The sequence below is a fragment of the Mustela nivalis genome (assembly GCF_964662115.1).
Source record: "Mustela nivalis genome assembly, chromosome: 5".
Classification (NCBI taxonomy): domain Eukaryota; kingdom Metazoa; phylum Chordata; class Mammalia; order Carnivora; family Mustelidae; genus Mustela; species Mustela nivalis.
This window is the reverse complement of record NC_139024.1, coordinates 24,757,093-24,770,498: the sequence shown is the minus strand read 5'-3', so window position 1 is coordinate 24,770,498 and position 13,406 is coordinate 24,757,093. Positions and strand designations below refer to the sequence as shown.

General features: G+C 41.7%; 1 long non-coding RNA gene across 1 annotated transcript; it reads right to left on the bottom strand.

Moving 5' to 3' along the window:
- Positions 1–4,915: 4,915 nt before the first annotated feature.
- Positions 4,916–10,724, bottom strand: LOC309865591. The gene is made up of 3 exons (XR_014312186.1): positions 10,582–10,724; positions 8,326–8,387; positions 4,916–5,269 (listed from the first exon to the last, which is right to left on the bottom strand). It is a non-coding gene; the product is annotated as an uncharacterized lncRNA (long non-coding RNA).
- Between the last annotated feature and the right edge of the window lie 2,682 nt (positions 10,725–13,406).

Genomic DNA, 13,406 nt, shown 5'->3' with positions numbered 1-13,406 from the left:
AACCAGAAGAGACCCCAAATTGATAAAAAAAAAAAAATGTTGAAAAAGAAAAACAAAACTGGGGGCATCACATTGCCTAATTTCAAGCTTTACTACAAAGCTGTCATCACCAAGACAGCATGGTACTACTGGCACAAAAACAGACACACAGACCAGTGGAACAGAGTAGAGAGCCCAGATATGGACCCTCAACTCCATGGTCAAATAATCTTCGACAAAGCAGGAAAAAATATACAGTGGAAAAAAGACAGTCTCTTCAATAAACAGCTATGTACAGAAGAATGAAACTCAACCATTCTCTTACACCATACACAAAGATAAACTCAAAATGGATAAAAGACCTCAACGTGAGTCAGGAATCTATCAAAATCTTAGAGGAGAACCTAGGCAGTAACCTTGTTGACATCGGCCACAGCAACTTCTTTCAAGACATGACCCCAAAGACAAAGGAAACAAAAGTGAAAATGAACTTTTAGGACTTCATCAAGATCAAAAAGTTTCTGCACAGCAAAGGAAACTGTCAACAAATCAAAGAGGCAACCCACAGAATGGGAGAAGATATTCGCAAATGACACTACAGAAAAAGGGCTGATATCCAAGATCTATAAAGAACTCCTCAAACTCAACACACACAAAACAGATAATCATGTCAAAAAATGGGCAGAAGACATAAACAGACACTTCTCCAAAGAAAACATACAAATGGCTAACAGACACATGAAAAAATGTTCATCATTAGCCATCAGGGAGATTCAAATCAAAGCCACATTGAAAAAAAAACCACATTGAGATACCACCTTACACCAGTTACAATGGCCAAAATCAACAAGACAGTAAACAACAAGTGTTGGAGAGGATGTGGAGAAAGAGGAACCCTCTTACACTGCTGGTGGGAATGCAAGTTGGTGCAGCCACTTCAGAAAATAGTGTGGAGATTCCTTAAGAAATTAAAAATAGAGCTATGCTATGACCCTGAAGTTGCACTACCAGGTATTTACCCCAAAGATACAAATGTAGTGAAAAGAAGGGCCATCTGTACCCCAATGTTCATAGCAGCAATGGCCATAGTCTCCAAACTGTGGAAAGAACCAAGATGCCCTTCAACAGATGAATGGATAAAGAAGATATGGTTCATATATACAAAGGACTATTATGTCTCCATCAGAAAGGATGAATACCCAACTTTTTTATTAACAGGATGGGACTGGAGGAGATTATGCAGAGTGAAATAAGTCAAGCAGAGAGAGTCAATTATCATATGGTTTCACTTACTTGTGGAGCATAAGGAATAACACGGAAGACATGGGAGATGGAGAGAAGTGAGTTGGGGGAAATTGGACGGGGAGACAAACCAGGAGAGACTGTGGACTCTGAGAAACAAACTGAGGGTTGGGGTGAGGGATGAAGAGTTGGGTGAGCCTGGTGGTGGGTATTAAGGAAGGCACGTATTGCATGGAGCACTGAGTGTGGTGCATAAACAATGAATTTTGGAATACACACACACAAATTTAATTTTTAAAAATAATTAATTAATTAATAATATAAAAAAAAGAGAGAGAGAGAGAGATATGTTTTAGGAATGCCCAGATTAGCTGGGGTGGGACAGGATTCCAAACAGCAGAGTGGTAATATTAAAACCCAAACTTACCAATATGCCCAAATATTTAATGTGACTCTTAAACACGCCCATAGCTGTACACATAGAACCCATTACCAAAAAAGAGATTCCTATCAATAACCAATCACTCAAATATGTAGACTCTAAGGAATGGTGCCACGCCTTCTATCAGTCCACATAAGGTCCTCCTTGGATACATAGTCAATTCCCTTTCTCGCTAGTTCCTGTGTTTATTGTTACATTGCAGTTATGATTCTCTGCTTTGTCCTCAAGATCCCACCTAAGCATTGCAGCTTCCAACCTGAAAGGCTATACCTGATCTTAAAAGCTTTGTATCTTTCAGACTCCTCAAAGTGCAGCATCCAAAAGAGAAACGAGTCCTGCTTGTATTGCCTATCTCCCTGCCATGAATTTTATTAGGTATTACTCTCCCCTGTCCCTGAAATCTTTTAATTCCTCCCAAAGATTCCATGTGGAGGGGGAAAAGGCATGTGGAGAGGGAAAAAAAACAAGGGTTAAAGACTAGAAAAATTCCATCCTGATACAAAAAACAAATAAACAAATAAAGATCTATATTCACTCAATGGGGAAGAGTCAGAATTTAAAAATATGGAGTGGCCAAGGCAAGTAGGGACAGTATAGTGCAGGGAAAGGAACCCTGGCCCAGGAGTCACGAGATTTGGTTTCTAAGTGTATCTTTGCCAGTGATCCAGCTATACAATCTTGGATAAGTGGTATCATTTTTCTTGACACCAGCTTCTTCTTTAAAGTGAGGGGCCTGGGGGCGCTAGCCTGGCTCAGTCAGTAGAGTATATGACTCTTGACCTCAGGGTTTTGAGTTCAAGCCCTCTGGGGCTTGGCTTCAAGCATGGAGCCTACTTAAAAATAATAATAATGAAATAAATCAAAATTAACATGAAAGGATTGAATGATTACTAAAATTCCTTTGATCTCTACTTTTTAGTATCTTCCATAGTACCTGAAACAAAATGAACCAGAACATTTTTATGAAATAACGTTGTATCCAAGCAGAAATTCAAACACAAACTAGGTTGAGTTAATGCATAAAAACAAGGTAGAGAAACAATGTTTAATAATGATAAATTAATAATAATAAAGTAAATGATCAATAAATAAAGACAAAATGACAGATTTTATAGTTTTTATTTTTTTTTATTTTTTTTTTATTATTATTTTTTTTTATTTATTTGTCATAGAGAGAGAAGCGAGAGCAAGCACAGGCAGACAGAGTGGCAGGAAGAGGCAGAGGGAGAAGCAGGCTCCCTGCTAAGCAAGGAGCCCGATGTGGGACTCGATCCCAGGACGCTGGGATCATGACCTGAGCCGAAGGCAGCCGCTCAACCAACTGAGCCACCCAGGCATCCCTATAGTTTTTATTTTTAAAAAGATCTAAAATTCTCTACTAAGTGGTCACCCACTATCCATAATTACTTGTAAAATATGTAATTGGGAGAGGCATATTCTCTTCTACAGTATATTGTCATTTTAAAAATTATTTTCCAATAAAAGCACTGAATTATAAAGTCAACCACCAACATTTTTACTCTAAATAATGGTAGGTAGATCAGAAATAAAATTAGGTCAACGTGAATAATTTCCTTCCTGGCAGGTTATAGAATTTAATGTACATGGTATTTTCCATCTTTGAAGTTAACATGTAATTATGTTTGCTTTATGTCAACTCTTCTGCCCTCAAATGTTTCAAGCTGAAAAAGAGAAAAACAAAGTCTTCCTCTAGCTACCTCGCCTTTCATACACTTATCAGGCCAGAAGGCACAATTGCCAGGGCACAGGTCCCACTGGACTCTGAGTGTGCGTTTTGAGGAAGGCCCCTCCCCCAATAAAATAAGGGCAAAGATAATATCTGTGTTTTCCAGTCATCTGGATCTGTAAAAACATATCAATCCTTCTGTGCAGTCATCACCTTCCTAGGTCCATAATCAAGAGTACCCTCCAGTATCTGGCCCTTAGAAACCTGATCTTTCCTAAAGGGTCTTTACTTATCTTCTGGGCATCACCCTTCATCACCCCAAACCATTTGTGTGGAAGGAGCCTCCGCTACACTAGTCAGGGGGTGCTTTGGTTGGGAAGGACACTTTCTGTGATATTGCTGTAGTTTGAAAACTCATCTAATTATCTTCCTCTGTATCCCCATCCTGGCCTCAGGTACCAATGGCCTCTATGCCAAAAATGACATCTGAATATAATATTTTGATTCTTTGCCCTGGATTCCCTAGGCCTGACTCATTGAGAGAATCCTCCTTTATTCAATAATAGTTATTACCTTGGAAGACTCAAATAAGTCCTACCATTCTGTGTCTACCATATTCCCACATAAAGGAAATAAAATGCACCAATAAGTCTGAAAGTTAGGATCCTTAAGTAGACCAATGGACAAGGCTGAGAGAAAATCTTACCTCTTGTCATCCTCCATTAGCTACTAAGACCTATTTACTTTTTATCTTCATCAAGAACAATTGTAAAATGTGGCTGAAGATGTGGGCTGCAAATTGACCTAAGCCAATTTAACCATTCAGTTATTATTCATTTCCTGTGGTAAATACTGGTAAATACCTGGGGTGAGAGGAAGGCTGAATCTCTATATCCCTTTCTTCTACCACCTACCCCTAGGCAGGTTATTATGATGAAAGCTAGTCTTAGGCCAATTTCTGCCATACATGCAAACCTTCATTAGCAAGCAGACACAAACCCCATCATCGAACCCTTCCTTTAATCTTGGCCAAGTCCCCATACTCAGTTATTGACGGACATGTTGCAAGGGAAGGAGGCAGACAGACCAACACTGTGACAGCAGCTAAGTTGGGCTTCTGGTAGGATCATGCAGCAGAGCCTGCCCACTTCCCCACGCCCCCTTGCAATGCAAGAAGGCAGGACAAGATGGATTATTTCTGGACCAGGAGTGCTATCTCAATGTGTAAGGCTCATGGGCTTGCTGGAAATGTACACTATTCCCATGCAAGGATAAAGAGACCTAATACAGTTTTTTATCTAAGCTCATAGCTGGAAGGTTACTCATTTAGTTACTAGCAAAGTCTTTCTTACATCACTTATGCTAACTGACACACCATGTGGAATAGATTTCTATGACAATATTTATAATGCTTATATAACCGCTTCTAGATAGTGGCTTCCTGATTGATTTCCTTCACATGCTATCCATGACTCCCAGAGTGAATATTAAGAGTTAATTTACACATATATACATCATTCTGTTTGTAATGAATTGTTTTAATTTAGCAAAGAGACACCTTTCTGATATAGCCTACCTGCAAATTTGACATCTAAAACCCCTCCACCACTCCCATCCATCATGTTGCTGCAGAAATTATGGAAATATGCAAATGAAATGATTCCATTCTTTTTGAGTTCACATCCTAGGTCCATGTCCAGCCATTGCAGAGGAGGTATTTGAATAGAGCACAGAGAAAGGAAGGCACATGGAAAAAGGTGAGGGAAAAAAGGACCAGGGGACCTAGGAAGTTGTTTTACCTTAATCTAGTTGTTTTAGCAACAATGTTTGCTCCCCAAAATGGAGACGGATGGGACAAATGAAGAGGTAGGAGAGAGATGAGAGAGGCATCTTCTCTGAAAAAAATCCCAAATTATATCCTAGAGGATAAAAAAAAAATCCCAAATTATATCCTTTCTGAGCTTTGTAAGGTAGACACTGGGTTTGTTAACAGTGGCTCATGAAGCCACCACTCAGGTACAGAAGAGAGTGAAAGGGGGCACTGAGTGGATCCTTCCCTTGCCCTATTCATCAAAGGAGCAAACTGAGCTCTTTACAAGAGTCATTTATCTTTGCAGACAACTTAGACCATTGTTCCCTGGGCAGGACAATGACTCACTTGGTCAGTAAGTAGAACTCTATGTATAAAGCAGTTATAACGTGCCTCACCCCCTTCTGCTCACCATTGACATTTGCTTTGGACGCTAAGTTAATAGATTAAAAGAACAGCAGAGTTTTATTTGGCAAAAGCTTTAGGAATATGTTTGGAACTATTCTCTATTATTTTACTTAATTATCAGTTATCAGTGTTGAGCTTCCATCAAAGTAGAAAGTAGTGGAATGGGAAGAACAAACCAGAAAAAGGGAGACTTCGGTTCTTGCCCCAGAGCTACCACTCACTAAATGTGGAGCAGCCTCGTGTCTTCTCTAAATTGAGACCAGACCTCTACGGTCTCTTCTGGGGCACAGCATTCTTTCCTTCAACAGTCATTTATTGAGCATCTCCCACATGTGAAGCATTGTTCTAGGCTATATCTAGAGGACACACCAGAGAATAAAAAAGACAAATTTCTTAACCAATGGGACCTACATTTTAGTGGGAGATAAGAAATAATAAATAAATGAGAGAATGTGACACAATATGTCACTCTGTGTGAAAACTGCCATGGAGGGAAATGAAATGGAATAAGCAAGACATGGTGTTGTTTTATGTCAAGTGAAAAGGGAAGGCCTCACTCGTAAGGGGGCCATTTAAGCACAGACCAGATGGAGCTGAGGGAGAAACCATATGTTTATATGAGGGTGAGGAGTATTCTAGTAGAGGGAACTGCAAGTGCAAAACTCCTGAGGAAGGAATGTGCTCAACACAATCAAGGAATAGCACGGCGGCCAGTGCTGCTGGAGAAGACTGAAGAGAAGAGAATGGTGGGGAATGGGTCAGGCAGGTTTGGGTTAGGAGCCATGTAGCGCTTGTAGGCATGATGGGTCTTTGACCTGTACTCTGGGGAACTTGGGCAATCACTGGGAGATTTTTGACTTGTGAACTGCCATGTTCTAACTTATATTGAAATGGGATCTCTCTAGCGGCTGAGGTCAAAGTCTGGAAACAGACCAGAGATAATGGTGGCTTGGACCAGGTTGAAAGCTGCAGAAATAGTAAAAGTGATCAGGTACTACATGTAGCTTAAGGAGAGAACCAAGAGAGTTATAACAGAAAGAGAAGAATGAGAACAACTCCAGGATTTTTGTAGTTGGAAAAACACAGGTTTTTCCTATTTGTTACCAGTGGTGTGGAAGAGTAGTTTATCTTGGGACATGTTAAAGACAAGATGCCTATTAGCCATGCAAGAAGAAATATTAAGTAGCCCAATGTATATACATCAGTCTGAAATTCAGGAGAGATTTAGGACAGAGATATTTGGGAGGGCCTGGCAGTGTCTTGCCAATATCTATTTGGCACATTTTGAGGGTCACCTTCAGCTTGGTAGATAGTTCCCATACCTGCTATGGCAGACAGACTTCTAAAGCAGCCCCCATGATTCCCAATCCCGCGGGATGCCTTCCCTGTAAATGTGGGACCTGTGACTTGAACAGAATAGGACAAAGGTGGCAGAATAAATATGATTCTGTGTGCATGATTATGCTGTTTCATAAAACTGTGGTGCCCATCATGCTAAAGCCTTTTCCTCCCTGTGAAAAATCAGGTGGTTGTGTTGGGCAATCTCAAGTAGTAAATAATAGTAGGCATCTTCTAGGAACTGAAGATAGCCTCTGAGCAGCAGCCAACCCCAAACTGGAGCTCTCAGTCCCACAGCCACAACGAACTATATGCTGCCAAAAAGTGTGTCAGGAGGGAAGTAGATGGTGAGCTTCTCCTGGTTGTAGAACTGTTCTTGGCTTGTGTATGGAGCAGGGAAGGGGTACTGGGGAGTTAATGTCTCCAGGAACAACCCTGCACTAGTGAGTAACAGGAGTTGGTGAACGAAGACCCCAGCTTCCTCAGCCCTTGATGGAACAAATCTGGAAGTTGAACTCAAACTCCAGGAACAGACACACCAAAGGCACAGAAGGGAGAGAATGCACACTTGAGTGACATCGAATTGTGACAGGGATGGCACTAAAGATTAGGGAAAGAATGGTCATTTCAATAATGCTGTTAGGTCAGTGAGATATTAACATGGAAAAAAGCAAAACTTGATCCCTGTGTCATACCATATTCAAAAATCAATTCTAAGTGGATTGTAGACCTAAATTTGAAAGGTAAAACAATAAAGATTCCATTTGCTAATATAAGAGAATAACTTTATTATTCTCTTTATTTATTATCTCTATTTATTATCCTGGGGGGTAGGCAAAGATTTCTAAATCAGGAATTGTAAAGCACTAACTATAAAAATTTTTTAAAAAAAGATTGACAAATGGACAACCTAAGAGTAAGAATGTTGGTTCATCAGACACCATTAAGAAAAAAACCACCAAGAGGGGAAAAATTATTTGTAACACATATAACAAAAGCTTGTATCCAAACTATATAAAGACCTACAAATCAATAACAAAAAACTGACAACACAATAGAAAAATGGGCAAAACACTTGAACAAACAATTCACGAAAAGAGGAAATACCTGAAAATATGTGAAAAGGAGATTAACCTCATCAGTCATCAGGGAAACACAAATGAGATGTTACTATACTCACCAAAAGGCTAGTTTAAAAAAATGTAAAATAGTGCATATTAGGGACATATATGGAACAACAGGTACAACCACTTTAGAAAATTGTTTGGCAAAAGCCAAACAGACAGATATACTGTGACACAGCATTTTCACTCCAAGGTATACATGCCAGAAAAATTAGCGCACTTGGTCACCGAGAAGATATATAAGAATGTTCATAGTAGGATTATTTGCAGTAGCCAAAAAATGAAAATAACTCACATGGCCATCAATAGTAGGATGAATAAAGTGGTTCCGTTTGCACAAGACAACATTGTTCAGCACTGAAAATGAACAAATGACATGAGTCATTGATAAATCCCACAAGTACAGTGCTGAACAAAAAAAGCCTTCAGGGGAGAGGATGAGGAGTGTCTACTCTAAGGAATTTTCTTCATTTTATGTAAAACGATGTCTGAAACAGGGGCACCTGGGTGGCTCAGTCAGTTAAGCGTCTGACTCTTGGTTTTCGCTCAAGTCGTGATCTCAGGGTCCTGGGATCGAGCTCTGCCTTGCGTCGGGCTCCCTGCTCTATTTACTTCTTCCTCTGCCTCATCCCACCCACCACCTCCCCTCCCCCTAGGTTGTGCTCACACATGTGCAGGCTCATGTGCACTCTCCCTCTCTCTCTCTCCCTTGAAAAGAATTAAATAAATAAAAACTTAAAAAAAAGATTCTCTCTCCCTCTGATCCTGGTCCCTCCACCCTCTCTCTCTAATAAATAAGTCAATCTTAAACAAAAAAAGTCTGAAACAAAAGAGAAAAATTCCAGCATTTTTAAAATTCTGTGAAATGGGAACACAGGTGCTTATGACATTCTCTGCATTTTCTAGAATTTAAAAGATATTTACCCTCCTCAAAGAAACAAAAACAAGGGGTGCCTGGGTGGCTCAGTGGGTTAAAGCCTCTGCTTTCAGCTTAGGTCATGATCTCAGGATCCTGGGATCGAGCCCTGCATCAGGCTCTCTGCTCAGCAGATAGCCTGCTTCCCTTCCTCTCTCTCTGTGGGTCTCTCTGCCTACTTATGATCTCTGTCTGTCAAATAAATAAATAAAATCTTTAAAAACAAGACAACCGGTTGTGCATGAGCAGACATGGTAAGGATGTCTATACTAAAGCCTATTTGTCCTCTCTGCTAAAACCCTTATTTTTTTAGACCACACAGTTTAATAACTAATTATTCATTATTTTATCTCATTGGCCAATTGTTTCACACACGCTATTTCTGCAACTCACACTAGATTGCAAATTCAGGTCACAGATGCAGTTACATTTTTCTAATATTCTCCCATAGTTCTTTGTACCAAGAAAGGTTCATCTTGAAATAAACAATAAACACCTAAGTGCTTTACGGATTAACTGGCAGAAGTAAATTTGATAACCCCAGGCAAGACATTTACTTCACTTTCTATGCCACGTTTTCCCCTTTCATATGAATTCTTTCCTGTGTACCTGTATATTTGCCCCTCTATTTCCCTAAAAGGCTTTACTGTAATAGGCATGAATAAATATTATTGAACAAATATATTAATTTGAGGGAGATTCCACACACAAACTCACCTACATTCCCCATTTGGCAAATGCAAGAAAATTTGTTTTCATTTTGTCTCCTGTCCTGGAATCTGGGTATAAGCTTAGAGCAAAACCACCTCATAAGTCATAAGTCCGCATTATACAGTCACCACATCAAGTCCTCAGTGAATATCTTCATCTTCGACAACAGATACGAGCCACTCACTCAAAGAAAAATGAAATCCCTTTTATCAACAACACAGGATCAGAAAAAGTATGTTGTGATTCTTCTAAACTCACTTTGAAGTTGGCTCAGCACAACTATCCTCTTCTAAGAGCTAGAGGTCTCCAGCCTTTCAAGATGACCACTCCTCTTTCCATCTCAGGCCTCCAAGACCTGTTCTGCACAGAATCTGACACCTTTCCATACCATTCCATAGCCACCACACCCGATCCCCACCAGATTTCCAGTCATCTATAAGTTCTGGCAGAATTTTATTAACAAACACATATATACAGGGGTGCCTGGGTGGCCCAGTCGGTTAAGCGTTGGCCTTGGGCTCAGGTCATGACCCAGAAGTCCTGGGATCCAGCCCAGAGTAGAGCTCCCTGCTCAGTGGGGAGTCTGCTTCTCTTTCTGCCCTTCCCCCTGCTTGTCTGTCTCTCTCTCTCAAGTAAATAAAATATATTTTTTTAAAAATACATACACCCCTTAAAAATAATACATTTTATGTTAATTACTTGAATTTTAATTTAAAAATTACATACATATCAATGCCCACACACAAATGTCCGTGAGCTGACAAAACCAAGGCTTGGGGCCTAACTAATCCTGTTCCTCTGAACTGTCAGGAACTAAGTGTTAGATTCCCAAGAACCCACTCCTTTTGCTTGGAACGTCTGGCTCCTGCCCTGACCCTTCGGCTTCCGCTGGCCCCAGCTAGTTCAGGTTCCTGTGGCTCTTACCTGTTGCTGGCTTCAGGTTCAAGGCGGAAGGCAGTTCACACCCGACACGTTTCCTCATCGGTAGACCCCTTGGACGTTGGGAGAAGGCCTAGAAGACCCCCTCCAAGCGACTTCAGGTAAAACTGACTGGACCCAGCGTCCCCCTTGACCACTCCCCACGCTCACTGTCTTTACCGAGGCTCCACCACCGCGTGGACGACCCTCAGGGAGCACTCAGTGGCCCAGGCCCACCCAGCCCCTTGTTTCCGGGTTTCCCTGCTGCTCTGCTTCCGCTCCCCGCTTCTCCCACCTTAACCCGCTTCACCTGCGCATGCTCAGGCCCTCCGCGCCGCTGGCTCCCTGGCTCACCCGATGAAGAAACTTTTAGGGCCCTCTGCTCCCTCTAGCAAAACTATAATAGACAAAGAAATAACCTTCTAAGGTGTTGTTAGTCCATTACACTTTAGCAGGAACAAAGAAACTGACAGGAGTATTGAGCCCTTGGAGTCTGAAGGAGGACAACTGTGAGGGACCAGAAAATGGAGATGTGAAGACACCAAAAAATAAATAAATAAAAAGAGCTCCTTTGCCATTTTGCCTAAATCTTTGGAATGTTGGTAGGCAAAATAGTCAAGTCTGAGCGACTGAATTCATTCTCACCGTTTGTATGGGCTCACGGCAGTGATCTGAAAACAGCTAGTCAATCATCGCTGACACTCTTTCCCGTCTACAGGTTTCTGGTTGTTTCTATATACTCAGTCTTGACTTTCTCAGAACGTTTATCCTGCACCTACATGACCGCCCTAACCGGTGCCTGGCCTTGTTCCCTTCCCTATTCAGCTTTTTAGGGCTGGATCTGGGAGGCCCCAGGCAGAAAGAAGACAGAGCCAGAGAGCCCGTCAGGTTATGAACTGAACCTGTGCGGAATCCCCCCGGGGAAACTTGCAAGGGTGGTCATGGCAACAGTGGGCCACTTGTCAGCCCCTTGCTGCTGTCACCTGTGTGATATCCTGCCAGCACTGCTTCAGCTCCGCCCCTGGACCCCAGTTTCAGACACTGTCTGGGTTGGGTGGGAGGGTCCAGGGCCTGGAGAAGTGAAGGCCTGTCTTGACACTAGGAGCTTCATTAAGTGGGGCAAGATACACAAAGATAACAATGGCTTTGAAATTGGCATGTAACTGGGAAACTCACTTATAAACCAGATGCCCCCCCCCTCCCGCCTTGGGGCGCCGGGGTGGCTCAGTGGGTTGAGCCTTGGGCTGGGGTCATGGTTTCCGGGTCCTGGGATCGAGCCCTGCATCGGCCGCTCTGCTCCACGAGGATCCTGTTTCCCCCTCTCTCTCTGCCTGCCTCTCTCCCTATTTGTGATCTCTGTCTGTCAAATAAATAAATAAAATAAAAAATTTTTAAAAAAGCTTTATAAACCAGATGCCCCCAAGAACATGGATTCCATGGCCCCCTTACACTTTAAAGGATCTAAAGACAATAATACCAATTAATCAAGAACATGGTATCCATATCCCTGCCAAAACTAGTGTATCTTTTGTCTATCACAAGGAAACAGGCAAATCCAAATTGAAGGATATTCCACAGTATAGCTGGCTTGGTTGGAATTTTCAAAAGTGTCATTTTTATGAAGGGCAATAATGATAATAAAAATAAGAAGTCTGGGTAACTGTTCTAGATTAAAGAAGGGAGATGTGACAACAAAATGCTATGTGTGACCATTGACTGGATCCTGGCTCAAGAAAAAGAAAAGATACAAAGGACTATATTAAGATGACCGGGGAGATTGGAACTTGAGCCGTATATTACATAATAGCATGTCATCAATGCTAACCTTTCTGAGTTAACACTGTACTGATTGTACCGTTCTTACATAGGAGTGTATGGAGCACAGATCTCTTAGGAGATACACACGGAAGACACAGGCGTTTAGTCTTAGGAGGTCTGTACCTCTCAACCTCTCCGGTCTGTTTCCTGTACCTGCAAAGTGGGGACTATGATGCCCGCTGTGCAGGGCAGAGGTGAGGATGAAATGTGAGGATAGTGTGTCCAAGTCCAAGGTGTGCGGCCCTCTCCCTGGGACCTGTGCTGTCCATAAATGGAAGACAGGCAATGAGAGCTTCTCTTTCACTCTCTTATTTCCTGGAATTCCTAGGGTCCCATGCTCTACTTTTCTAAGTGGAACCTGGCCTTTGATAGTATGTGAAGCTGGACTCTGGACTTGGCCTGGAGGGCCCTAAATCCCCACCCACACCAGTATGACAAGGGGATGTTGGTTTAGGCTTTAAGGAAAACCTCTTTCTCTCCGCCTCCCTGAAATAAGTTTTTGTTTTCCTTTACTTTTTCTTCACATCCTCCTGTTTCTACATCTATAATCTTAAACAAAGTGTGCTCCCTTCGGCAGCACATATACTATATAATCTTAAACACTGGACTTTTGTTCAACTGTAAGTCATTTAGCTCTGGGGAAATTCGTAAGGGCTTTAAGCCTGCAGCTCCAATTAAGGAAAACTAGAATTGTTTGTGGGCTTTGCTGATTTTGCTGATTGATATTACAAAAGACAGCCAGACCCTTCCACACCATGGCTTTCTTAGAGACAAGGGCAAGCCAGCAAACGTTGACTGAGCATCTGTTGGATGACTAGGGCTGTACCAGTACTATTGGGTACAACAAGGAAATGGATGGCAAATTGCCCTCAAAGAGATTATAGGAGCAGCTCTAATTTACAGAAACAATAAAACATGAAGGCATCTCTCATGGGGAGACCAAATACTTTAATATCCTGCCCTGTATAGAATCATTTCCTAAAATGATTGGCGCTGCTATATGTGTCTTGATG